Source organism: Mycteria americana, chromosome 4 (genome assembly GCF_035582795.1).
Source record: "Mycteria americana isolate JAX WOST 10 ecotype Jacksonville Zoo and Gardens chromosome 4, USCA_MyAme_1.0, whole genome shotgun sequence".
Taxonomy (NCBI): Eukaryota; Metazoa; Chordata; class Aves; order Ciconiiformes; family Ciconiidae; genus Mycteria; species Mycteria americana.
This window is the reverse complement of record NC_134368.1, coordinates 45,901,053-45,914,432: the sequence shown is the minus strand read 5'-3', so window position 1 is coordinate 45,914,432 and position 13,380 is coordinate 45,901,053. Positions and strand designations below refer to the sequence as shown.

Genomic DNA, 13,380 nt, shown 5'->3' with positions numbered 1-13,380 from the left:
AGGCTCAGAAAAATTTGCTTTAATTTTTATTTTTGCTGTCTTAAGAACTGAACCTCAGCTTTCAACTTTGCTTTGTGACCAATCCAATTACATTTTGTCACCTGTCAGGAAATGCCTTCATTACAGCATCGTACACAAAAACAGTTCCAGTACAACACACCCATACTTCCATTGCCAAATCGGTATACATGAGGACAGAGGCACTTTACAGCATCCCTTAAGCTCTAACCTTCAAGTGTCACAGCTGTGCTCATTCTCCATATCGGGAAAAGAGTCAGCTATTCTCCCTTCTCAGGGGCATTCATGTTTGATTAGATGGAAGCCAGGCACTCGGGCCTGGTGAAACCATGATACACTTCTGTTGGGAGCAGCTAAGAAACCAAGGCTGTAAGGATCGTTCTAGGATCTTCCTGCCCTCTAACGTCAATTGAGCCAAAATAAGTCATCACAGATACTTTAAACTACTACTTTAGCGTGTGTCACCTTTTCAATAGATCATTTGAAAATGGAAGCCAAGTTCACTTCAAAATGGAAGTGGTTGCAATCCTCTTTCTTTGACTGATATACACTGGGGAAAGAGCGGAAGGGTATATATACACCAGCTGACCTCAGCCACTTAGTGTATGGAGTCTACACTCCAAAGCAACTACTCTCCTCTCTTAAGCCACATGTCTGGACAAATTTCATACTCCGTGAAATCAACACCAGTTAGTCAGTGCTAACTTAGCCTCAGGAATTAACTTTCTGGACATTTAACACGAAAGAGTTTATCAATGGGAGTTTTCACTTTAGCAGGAATTCTTGAATGACTGCTGCAAAACATTCCAGGAAGAGTACCTTCCAAATTTATACAAAGATGTATTTGTGTCATCTAGCTAATCCTGGAGTCCAGTTCATCTGGTCAGAAGACACCAGGCACCACCCACAAGTATGGCATACTACTTGTAAACTTAACCATCTGAAACTGTGTATATGCATGTATTTGTCTCTCCGTGGTCTGCAAAGGCAGCCTACATGCTCTTGTCCAAGTTGGAATGAAAGCAGATCTTTAGATTGAAATACAGCAGACAGACAGGTAAGGATTGATGTCATTGTAGTTTAAACTTTCAGTGGTGTTTCATTCCAAAAACTGCTAGAGTTAGCCCTCAGGACACTAAACATTCCAGGTGAGGGTTGAAGGTATTTGGCTATTTGTGTACTACAGGACTTAGGCCCCAGCTGTCCCTTCATAAGACCCTTCATAAGACCCACCATTCCTCTCTCACCGATGCACATGCGATGTTCCTCGGCAGGGAACCCTCGCACGCAGGCAGGAAGGACACAGCTGTAGTCCCGCCACGTCCCCAACCAGAGGACAAGACAACCAAGGAATGTTGCAGGGTGTACCTGCTAGAAATTTTAGCTGTATTTAAACTACAGTCTATAGTTATGCCTATTTATTTTAACTATTTAAACACACAAATACCACCTATCAGCAATATTTTTCCAATTTTACCACTACTTACAAGATAATTGAATCTCGGCAGGCCCAGGATTGCACCACCAGCAGCTATGCAATGCTTGTAATGGGAGGTGGCAGTAATGCACAAAACCTTGTTTTCCCAAGATCTTCTACACAGCTCTGTATAATATGTACTATGGGCACTGCTGGGCTAGTCAAGCAAAAGAACCCCACAAGCTGCTAATACTTACTAGCTCCTAGTTAACGAAAGCTGCAGAGAGCAGCACAGACAAGTTTTGCTCGCTTACTTACTTTTATTGACTTCTTACTGTGATTGATCACAAAAACAGAAACATACACAAGAAACATATCAGTATTCCCACTGCCCTCCTGTCAGTTTGACAGTCATTTCTGATGTTCTTCTTTAGTTTATTTTCTGCTTAAATAAACCTTTTGCTTATAGTCACGGTCACTTTGAAACTATTCACAAGGCAAGAGTGTATAAAAAGGATATATTAAAGCCTGAGGAGTACAAAAGTCATACAAAATCTAAAAATACAAGCAACCTATCAGAGATTACTGCATAGTTGAAAGGCAATGCTCTTACAATGCACACATGATTTAAAAAAACAAAACAAACCTTACAGCCACATAGACCTGACATTAATGGAGAACTAGTTATTTGTGAAGCAAAAGCACCTCTTGACATTATAACTCTGTTTTCTAGCTAGTAATTTCTTATGATTCATGCAGTGTAGGCTTATCTGAAATAGAATACAACAATAAACTGCAATCAAAATAATTATAGAAGTATAAATTTGCCTCTCCCATTCAAGTTTAGAGCCAAGAACTCACACTTTTTTTCCAGGAAACTACTGAGGTGGCAGCAGAAATGGCCATTCTCGCATGAATCAGCCCACAAAAACAGTGCTATCTTTGGTCCATTACATTAATAAATACTCATAATTATCCTCTCTAGCTTTGTGGAAGGCACAGAGGGCCACAATCATTACAGTCCCCCCGACTGTACCAGTAGACTATGGCAAGAATGACCCTGCAGAATGCCATTTCCTGAGACGGTCACCCTTAAACCTGCCTTCAGAGGAGGGAGACACAACGTTTAGTGACACTTCAACTTCTAGGCAACGTGAAGAAAGAAATTCTAAGTTGCTTCTCTACCAATATGAGGTTTCTCAGGAGTATTCTGCTTTCAAAAGGTCAAAACAAGCTCCTCGCACAGCTCCACAGAGGTGAATGTCCTTGTGTGGGCATGCTGGAGGTCCTGCTGCACCTCATGTCTCTATGACGATGCAATCCCTCCACGCTGAACCCTTCACCTGCTGGGAAGCTGAAACACGAATTTTTTGCCTGAAGCCAGGTAGTATGAAATGCAGACGTGCAGCATAACAATACCGTATCTCACCTAAAATTGCTGTACCTGTTAAGTGGTGTGAATTAAGTTAAAGAGAATTCTCTTTGCACTTTTTCTAAGACCATTTTGACTCTTGCTTTGAAGTGCATTAATCTTGTTTGTAGGGCAAACAACTATGTGCAAACAGACTCAGCAAAAACAATTTTGACTGGCTCTTAATCCCAGGTACCCTTTTTCTTGCCAATGGACTAATTGTGGAGTAATATCCAAAAAGTGTAATAAGGAGGTGAAGTATAAGTGACAGGCTATATAACGGTACTCATTCCTTCCCTTCCAAGTTACTTCTGTAGCATAGTCAAGATGGTCACCTCAGGAGGGAGAGATGCAGGCTCAGTCTGAGGGAGGCTGTGAAGCCAAATCTCGTTGCATAATTTGGAAGCATATACCATAACCACACCAGGTTAAAAGAGAGAATCAAAGCATTTATAATTCCTACCCACCCATTCTGTAAACCAACACATAATTAACCAGAAACCTATTATTAATGATAAAAAATAATTCTAGAATTAATTGATGTCTATTTTCACAATACTGAAAATAAACTAAGAAGTTGTCTTCTGTTGAATTTGAAAAACATTAGACCAGTCAAAAATAAAAACTAAACACTATTAGTCAGAAGTACTCACTGCTTGTACCATTCCCTCCCTTCTCTCCCACTGGACCTCAAAATCTTTTTTATTCATCAAAATAGAGTACCTTATCTTCAGTTCCTGAGAATTCTTTGCAATAATTTTTTTCTTTTATTTTTGTGTCTTTTATTTCTTTTTTTTCACCAGCACTTTTTCAAATTTGGCATTGCTTATTCCACGATGAGCTAACCTGTTAATTTCCAAGGCAGCTCACACAATTCTCCAGCTTTCCTTATGTTCAGCAGCTAATGAAGCCACGGCTGGTGGCTTATGAATGCTGTGCACATGGTCACTAGCACCATTTTGATATCTACACGTGCATTCTGACACTACCTAAGATTTAGGAGGTTTATACCTAGAGCAAAACATTGATTGCATACTGACCTCAAAGGATAAAATATTCCAGTTTAGTTGCATCGATATTCTTTCCTGTGTCATCACATTTAACTTACAGGACATTTTTTTCTTGACCACTGCTTTCAGTAGTACGGGTGGAAATTTGGTATCATATATTTTTAAAACCACAGAAGTTTCACAGAGCCTGTCCCCTTATTTCACCTTCAGCAAATCATAGTTATGTCTGTCTGATTTTAACAAAGCGTGAAATTATACCTCAGCAAAGTAAATTAACAAGCAACACCAGGGACAGCTGTTGTATTTCTTAGTGTCATCAGCCAAGATATATCAATTTATATTCTTCAGTATACCCTTTATTAAAAAAAATCTACATAATAAGTAATGAAGCAAAAGATGAAAGACCTTCACAATAATTCTATTCTCCTTACTCTGCAAGATAGCTTTGTACTAGCTTATGATCAGCAAGATGCTTACAGTATGCAGAAATGCTACAATTAAAAATTGTATTCCCCTGAATATTTTCACAGAAGCTGACACAAAAACACATGCCAGGTAATATATGAGATTAAAGTTCAAGTCTAAGTTTAGTTCAGAAAGACAGAAGAAAGGCGTGAGGAGAGCAGAGGAAGATTCATCTCCAGTGATCACTGAAACATTAATTAGAGCTGTGCAAGACACTCCTTGGAAATTAATGTGCTCTTAGGGTCTTGGAATCTTCTACAACAAAAAAAAAAATCTGTGCTATTCTTCATCAGTTTCTATATATATCATTTAAATTCTTCCTACTGATTTTGGTAGTGTGTTTTTGGTTTTTCAACTGGGTTAGTTTCACCTTTTGCAGTACTTGCACTGGACTCTCATCACGATCTCCAAATAAATCACCCAACCCTGTATTCTCAGTTGATGCAAGAGAAGGTTTTCAAACCTTTTTCAGAGGGCATGAGAAGCATAGGGGGGAAAGCTAAGTGCTCCAGAGATCCAGCAAGGAAATTATTCAGGGGAAATGATGAACTCTTGTCTCTGGGCATCAGCAAACATGCCTTTCATAAAGAAGAAGAATTTACCATTTCGTCTGTGTAAACAGAACATTTGTGCTCTTAAATTTCTGTCAAAATGAATGGCTATCATATTTAGAAATTGTTGTGCTTCTATAAACATATACAAATAGACTTTTTACTACTAATTTAATACAGAATATATTAAGATACCTAAAGTTTTGATATTTTATAAGCACAGGACAGAAATGTTAATTCATTTTGATGGTCACTAGCTGAACACAGAACAATCCAGCTGTGGGGAAAAAGAGAAAAATATTTCTGTTTTCTTATTTGCTCACTAGCTAACATTAATAGAAATTATATAAACTCCCTTTGGAAGAAAAATATAATAATTACAAAATAATGAAGTAATTGCCTCCAGGATCTACAAATCTCAGTAAGTTATACAGTTACTAGTCTGTATATCATGAAAGTCAGTTTTACAATACTGATTAATTTATTTGGAATAGTACCAGATACATTAAATGTATAACAGAAATACTTTAATCAATATCACAATTAACAGCATGGAATTATTCCTAGCGAAATTGAGACAAAGAGGTTGGAACTATCTCATGGTTAAAAATGGTAAGTTTTCTCTCTCTTGCAGCAACCTGTGCTCAGAATATATAATAATAACAATACCCTTTTTCATAGAATCATAGAAGGTTTTGGGTTGGCAGGGACCTTTAAAGGTCATCTAGTCCAACCCCCCTGCAATGAGCAGGGACATCTTCAACCAGATCAGGTTGCTCAGAGCCCCGTCCAACCTGACCTTGAATGTTTCCAGGGATGGGGCACCTACCACCTCTCTGGGCAACCTGTGCCAGTGCCTCACAACCCTCATTGTAAAAAATTTCTTCCTCATATCTAGTCTAAATCTACCCTCTTTTAGTTTAAAACCTTTACCCCTTGTCCTATTGCAACAGGCCCTTTTAAAAAGCTTGACCCCATCTTTCTTATAAGTCCCCTTTAAGTACTGGAAGGCTGCTATAGGGTCTCCCTGGAGCCTTCTCTTCTCCAGGCTTAACAACTCCAGCTCTCTCAGTCTGTCCTCATAGCAGACACGTTCCATCTCTCTGATCATTTTTGTGGCCCCCCTCTGGACCTGCTCCAACAGCTCCATGTCTCTCCTGTGCTGAGGACTCCAGAGCTGGACGCAGGACTCCAGGTGGGGTCTCACCAGAGCGGAGCAAAGGGGCAGAATCACCTCCCTTGACCTGCTGGCCATGATTCTTTTGATGCAGCCCAGGATATGGTTGGCCTTCTGGGCTGCAAGCACACATTGCTGGCTCACATCCAGCTTCTCATCCAACATACCCCCAAGTCCTTCTCCGCAGGGCTGCTCTCAATCCCTTCATCCCCCAGCCTGTATTGATACCAGGGATTGCCCCGACCCAGGTGCAGGACCCTGCACTTGGCCTTGTTGAACCTCATGAGGTTCCCATGAGCCCACTTCTCCAGCTTGTTCAGGTCCCTCTGGATGGCATCCCATCCCAGGAGTGTCAACTACACCACTCAGCTTGGTGTCATCTGCAAACTTGCTGAGGGTGCACTCCATCCCACTGTCTATGTCATTGATGAAGATATTAAACAGTACTGGTCCCACTACGGACCCCTGAGGGACGCCACTTGTCACTGATCTCCATAATTCCTCCCCATGTTGTCTTTTCTGCTTATATCAATATGATGGTTGAATATGTGAATTATAAAATCAATTGCAGCCTTCAGTAGGAAGCTGCATATATGCTGCTTTGAGACATGCCTCTCTGATGCTGTCCCCCACTTCTTCAACAAGAAGTGAATAGATTAAGCACTAAATATAGAGGTGTATAGGAGGACTTGAAATAAGCCAGTCCAGCCACCTGTGATAATAGAGTGCTGCCATAGCTTCATTAACTTATTGACAACCAATTCAAAGAGAATTCAAAGAAAACAGAACCAGAATTTCTTGTCCACAGTTCTGCAAGCAAGATTTAATTGGTTAAATAAGACATGTTAATCCTTCTGGCCTGCATATAGTACCAGTCAAGTTATTCCAAACAGAAACTACTTCATTACTTCTTTTATTAGGCCCTTATTAAATCAACAATCAGTCTCTAGAACCTTTTCTCCTCTTCTCAGTATTCTCTCTGAAGCATGCTGCCAAAGTAGGCAGACTTAATGAAAAACAGTATGTCCAATGCTTAAAAGAAATCTGTATTGACTGATGTCAACCTTATGAAATTGCTATTATGTTTATCTAATCAGTGCTTACAAGCTTCTTCCTGTTCAGATCATCCCATAAGAATTATCTGCAGAAATTGTCAACAATATCCTTAGCATTTTCAAATGCCTATGGTCAAAATTGCACAAATAAACAAGAAATTAAGGCCCTGACAGCATTTCAATACAGACATACCAGAGGCAAATGCACATCCTCCTCTCTATAATGCCACTGCATATGATCCAGATGCAGAAAACAGTATAAAGTCAGTGTATTGGCACAGTGATGGAGTGGAGCCTTTGCTCACTCTTGCCAGGACATCAGACAGCACAAACACCTCAAATACCGATTAAAGACGCGTAAATGTCCACTAGTGGTCAGGACCAGTGACAGACCATTATCTTTCTGGAGTGACAGGCTTAGGAAAAACAGGCTGAAGCCTGTACTTCCTACAAAACAAGACAGTTTTTTGGCCCACGTGAATCTCTTTAAGGAGTATAGGCAGGTTCTTTGCTGTAGCCCACCATAATTTTCAAATTCCTGGGCTTGAAAGCAACCTGCTACTCCATATAAGACTGGTACCACATGAATGATTTTTACATAAAGTGCACAAGTATCTTCAATTCTTCTGCAAAACTGAAGTTATCTCTAGGGAAGAATAATTTGTATAATAGGAAAAAATGATGGCAATGAAGCTTAGGACTATGGTACCTTTGATGTAATTTATTAATGCCCATACTCCACTAGTATCACATGTATGTGAATGTTTAATCATAACACACACCAGAAAGAGGTTCACTGGTACTTGGGAGGAGTAGATACGGGATCAGTTCTTAGGCCAAGGGAAGAAAATATGCCTCCATGCTCGCATATTGCCAGTTCTCTAACCTGGCTTCAGAATTGTCTGTAACTATATAGTAACGGACAACATTTTAGATCAGGAAAAAAAACCCATATTTTCTGCTGTTTTCTCCTCAGACCCAGTCACACTATTAAAATTAGATGGAAATCAGCATATTTGCAGGACTTCAAATAACACATTCGTTGTCCAAGAGGCTACAAATGTACTTTATAGTGCTCAATGTGCAATGCAGCTCTTAACTTTTGCATCCCATCAAAGACTTTTCTCTGTGTTCTCACCTAAGATTTTTCAAAGTCAACTCTGTATTTTTGTCCCAAATGTTGTGTTATCTTCAATGAACACGAATATCTATAATTGATACACACATGCACACACACACATATATATACACATGTAAAATACTTGCATTTCTCAGAGATTCATGAAGAGATGAACAGAGCCATTGAAAGAGAAGATTAAGTTGAAATAAATTAGCCAATTCTAACTCAATCTTACCTCTTTTCAGTTTGTTTGGTTTTTTTAAGGCTACTGTTATGATACTGGAAATCCACTTGCCTGACTAGTGCTAAGTAATTAAGCCTACCAAATAATACTGAAAAACTGACAAATTCAGTTATTAAGACAGCATTATCAGAGTAGCAGTTTCTCTTCTCTCTTCCTTGACTAATCATAAAAGTCTCCTTGAAATATTCTGGAATATCCCCTTCAGATTCTTTGATAAAACCAAAGGAAACACTTCATCATCTGAGTAATTGTAATACATTTTTGATAACACAGGGCAATTGCTGAAGTTTCACCAGTACTGTGCGAATATTAATAGAATGAAGACAATAATGTTCAGTTTTTACTTTACAACACGAAGTGAAGAACTAAGATTATAATTTCTGACAGATTTTCTTGTATTTGCACTTAATTTGTGGTTGTTTCAACATCTCTCAAGTTATATCAGAGTAGTAAAGAAATACTAAGACAAAGAAGTACTTTTTGAGGAAAATTAAAAATAAATATCAGAACATTTTCTGACACTTCAGAAAGAGCTTGAATTGTGGAATACTAGAACTTGCAAGTTTTAATTTGGTTGAAGGTTACGCCAAACTAAATTAACTATGCTGCCCAGGTATAGGAGTTGCTGCTACTTTAAAATAGAGTAGCTAGATAAGGAAAAAAATCTGAAAAAGTTCTTTTTAAAGGATTAAACAACTACTATCAGTTTTGAAACACTCTTTGTTAATATCTTCCCCCTTATACTTTTCAGGAACTTGCTAACTAGATGATGTTTAAACTATGATAATTATGTATACAAGGGAGAAAATTAATATACTGGCTAAATTCTAGCTTGTAAAATCTCAGTCTCCCTCAAGATACACTTTTTAGGCATATTTATATTTGATACCTAGGTAGGAAGCTTTTCTCTTCCCCATCTCATAGTTTGTTTTGAAATTATAACTCTTGACTGGGGCTAAGAACTTCTGAATTCTGTTCTCAGCTCTGCCACCAGCTATGTGAATCTGCCAAAATCAACAGTCAGTCTAATGCATTTGGTTCTTTGTGTAAAATGGATCTTCTAATATTTTTGTTACAGTATTGCTAGGAGGAGAAGTTCAACTCTCTCACTTGCTGAAGTATTTTGATGTACACAATTAGACTCACGATGAAAATAAAAGTTTAAATTCCTAAGTGGAGTTTGTTATGTGATGAAAGTAAAATTAAACGATTTCTCTATAGCTTGTAGAAAATTCTATGCCACAAGTGGCACAACTGTAAAGGGCACTATCACATAATTTAATAACTCTGGAAAAAGACGACCAATCCAGAAGAGGTCTGAGTCACAGCAGGCACCTGCACAGGCAATCTTTGCTAAAGAACCTTTCAGTGGAAAAGTTTCATACTCTTATATGGGTTTGGACGTTTTCTATCTTTCATTCACTTTTAAAAGAATTTCTGAAAAATAAGCTATTGCAGTTTAGCATGCACCCCAGTGGATGTACAACTTGTAATGACACAACATTAAAATCTTGCTCATTAGATTCAAAACCTTGATAGAAGAGGAAAAATGTTTGTTTGCTCTTCACTAAAATATAGCAAGTTAATAATAGCAGGCGTTAAACATAAGGCACTTGGTAGGGTTTTCTTCACAATCAAGCTGCAAGTCAAAATGCCAGAATAAACCTTTTTTTTTCCAGCAGCACGAATATAATTTAACATTTAACAACAGAAAAAAAACTTACAGGTAAAGCAATCTTTTAGCAAATTTCTGCTATGACAGAGCTTCACATGGCCCTTCACATTACTTCCTGGGTTCATTTCCTAGAACAAACAGAAACAAGACACATGTGAAACCAGTTATATCATCACGTTGAAATATTGTATACCTACACTTAACAGACTTAAATCATGTTATGAAGCAAGCTTTGGAAAAATGTTTTATGCTGGTGTCTTCCAGATGATACAACCTAAACCACTTCTGGACTTGACAGGTAGTCTTAAACAACCTTTATCAAATCCTACACCATACGCTGGTTCCCATTCATCTTTCTGTAGACTCTCAGAACGATTTGAGATTAACTAAAGGTTAATCCTTGATCTCCCTTAGCACAGGAAAACCATACATGATTTTCCCTCTATCATCAGCCACACTAGTGGAAAAAGCCTTTTTGTAGCCAGCTAACCCATATGGCATTGGCAGAATACCATTCAAGAATAAATAAAGCTTAATAAAACAAAAAAGCGAAAACATGTAAATTGTTCACTAGCAATGTTTTTACACACAAAACAAAGAGTAAAACACATTAAACATTTAAATAAAACAGTTGTCTTATGAGGGCAACAAATACAAGCTCTGGCCAGCAAAGGACCCAAACCAGCTAAACCTGAGCTGCGCAGGAGCACGTGGTGGGTGCTCGCAGCGGGCAGCTCCCTGCTGGGGGGGACGGAGGCCCCCAGCTGCCACCCTGACCTGTTGCCTGGGGAGGTTTGCTGCTTGCCAGGGACTCAGATCAGGACATTGTGGAAAGGCTGCTGCAGACTATTACCTTCTGCTGCTCTTCCACACAGGCACCAGTGATGATGCCAGGAGCAATCAGGAAAGCATCAAGCATTGACTACATTGCTGTGGGGTATGATGGGGGTGTGTGGAGGGTTGCCAAGGGCATGGGAGCTCAGGCAGTTTTCTCCTCAAGCCTTCCAGAAAGGCAGAAGGGTGTGAGGAGGAGCAGACAGATCCCGCAAGTCAACAACTGGTTGTGCAGCTGGTGTGGGCAACGGGGTTTTAGTTTTTATATAATCTACGAGGGATGCTCTACAAGGACAGAGGATGGTTTAGCAGAAATGGTATCCGCCTAAGTGGGGAAACACATTTTTGGTTTTTTGGCCAGCCAATGGGCTGGCCGATCCAGTAATGAGAGTTTCAAACTAGGAATAACAGGGGCAGGAAAGGATGACCAACAATCAAGTGAAGAAGTGAAGGACCAGGCTGGCAAGCAAAGAGTACGGGGCAATGTGAATAGGAGGAAATTTGTAAGCAAAAAAACAGGGCTGTGGGGGTCCCACCCCAATCATGTCCACATACATAGGGAAATGTCTTCCAGGCAGAATTATGGGGAAAGCTACCCTACCTTTTCTGGGAGATCAGCATGCTTTTGTACCTCTCCAAAGTGCCTGTCCGCTAATGCACACAGAATAGGGAACAGGAGGAATTAAGAGGTCTGCGTGCAGTTGGACCCTACTAGGATCACAAAGACATGTGTAGGATAGCTCACACGAACATGAAGGGGAACAGGAACTGCTGGTGTGTCTGCAGCATAAGGAAGACTACGAAAATGGTGGTCCACTGCTGAATGCTAATGGAGACCTGTCACAAAGGATATGAGGAAGGCCAATACACTGAATGCCTTCTTCATCTCACTCTTTACTGATAAAACCATCCCTCAGCAACCCCAGGTCCCTGAGATCAGTGGGAAAGCCTAGAGCAAGGTAGATTTCCCCTCAGTGAAGGAGGATCAAGTTAGGAAACATTTAAACAAACTGGACATACACAAATCCATGGGCCATAATAAGATGCACCCACATGTAGTGAGGGAGCTGGCTGATGTCATTGTGAGACCACTCAATTGTTGAAAGATCATGAAAGATCATGGTGATCGGGGGTGGGAGGAAATTCTGAGGACTAGAAGAAAGTAAACATTGCCCCTACTTTCAAAAAGGGCGAGAAGGAGGATCCAGGAAACTGCAGACCAGTCACAGCCTAGCCTCGATCCCTGGCAAGGGAATGGAGAAAATAATCCTGAAAACCATTGCCAAATAGAAGAGAGACAAGAAGGCGTTTGGGAGTAGTGAGCATGGATATACGAAGGGGAAATTGTGCCTGACCAACTTGATAGCCTTTCACGATGAGAAGGTTGACCCAATGGACAAGGAGAGAACACTGAGCATTGCTTATCTTGACTCTAATAACACTTGTGTCACTGTCTCCCGTTGTCTCCTCCCTGACACTGATGAAACTTGAAATAGATGATTGGAGAGTGAGCTGAACTGGAAACTGGCTGAACTGCTGGGCTCAAAGGGTTGTGGATCAGCAGCACCAAATCCAGCTGGAGGCCAATCATCAAGGCACACCCCAGGCGTCAATACGAGATCTAACACTGTTCAACAGCTCATCAAGAACTTGCAAGGTGGGACAGAGTGCAGCTTCAGCAAGTTCACAGATAATACCAAACTAAGAGTAGCTGATACACCACAGGGTTGTGCTCCCATTCAGAAGGGCCTTGACAGGTTGAGAAATGGGCCAACAGTAACCTCATGAAGTTCAACAAAGGGAAATACAAAGTCCTGCCCCTGGCAAGAATAATCCCATGTACATTGGCAGAAACGGACCTGAGGGACAATGAGCTGGCCGCGAGACAGCAATGTGCCCTCACAGCAAAGAAGGCCCACAGCAACCTGGGCTGCATTAGGAAGAGTATCACCAGCAGACTGAAGGAGGTGATCCTTCTTCTCTACTCAGCACTGGTGAGCCGCCCTGAATGCTGGGCCCAATCCTGGGCTCCCCAGTACGAGACAGGCTTACTGGAGCAAGCCCAGCAAAAGGTCATTACGGTAATTAGAGGACTGAAGCATCTTTTGGATGAGGAGAGGCTAAGAGAGATGGGAGCCTTGAGAAGAGAAAGTTCATAGGGATCTTATCTATGTTTATAAATACGTGATAGGGGGCAGAGTAAGGAAGGTAGAACCAGATTCTTCTCAGTGGTATCCAGTGAAAGGACAAGAGGAAACAGGCATAAATTAAATACAAGATATCCCATTTAAACATAATGATTTTTTTCTTCCTGTGAGGGTGGTCAACCAATAGCACAGATGATTGCAGAGTCTCCATCCTTGGAGATATTAAAAATCCAACCAGACATAGTCCTGGGGAATG

General features: G+C 40.3%; 1 protein-coding gene across 1 annotated transcript in view; it reads right to left on the bottom strand.

Annotated features, from left to right (window-relative positions):
• Positions 1-10,261, bottom strand: part of MARCHF1 (membrane associated ring-CH-type finger 1) — a 173,465-nt gene extending 163,204 nt beyond the window's left edge. The window contains exon 1 of the mRNA XM_075499246.1: positions 10,193-10,261. The gene's annotated coding sequence lies outside the window, so the exon portion shown is untranslated. The remainder of the gene's footprint in view (positions 1-10,192) is intronic.
• Positions 10,262-13,380: the final 3,119 nt, after the last annotated feature.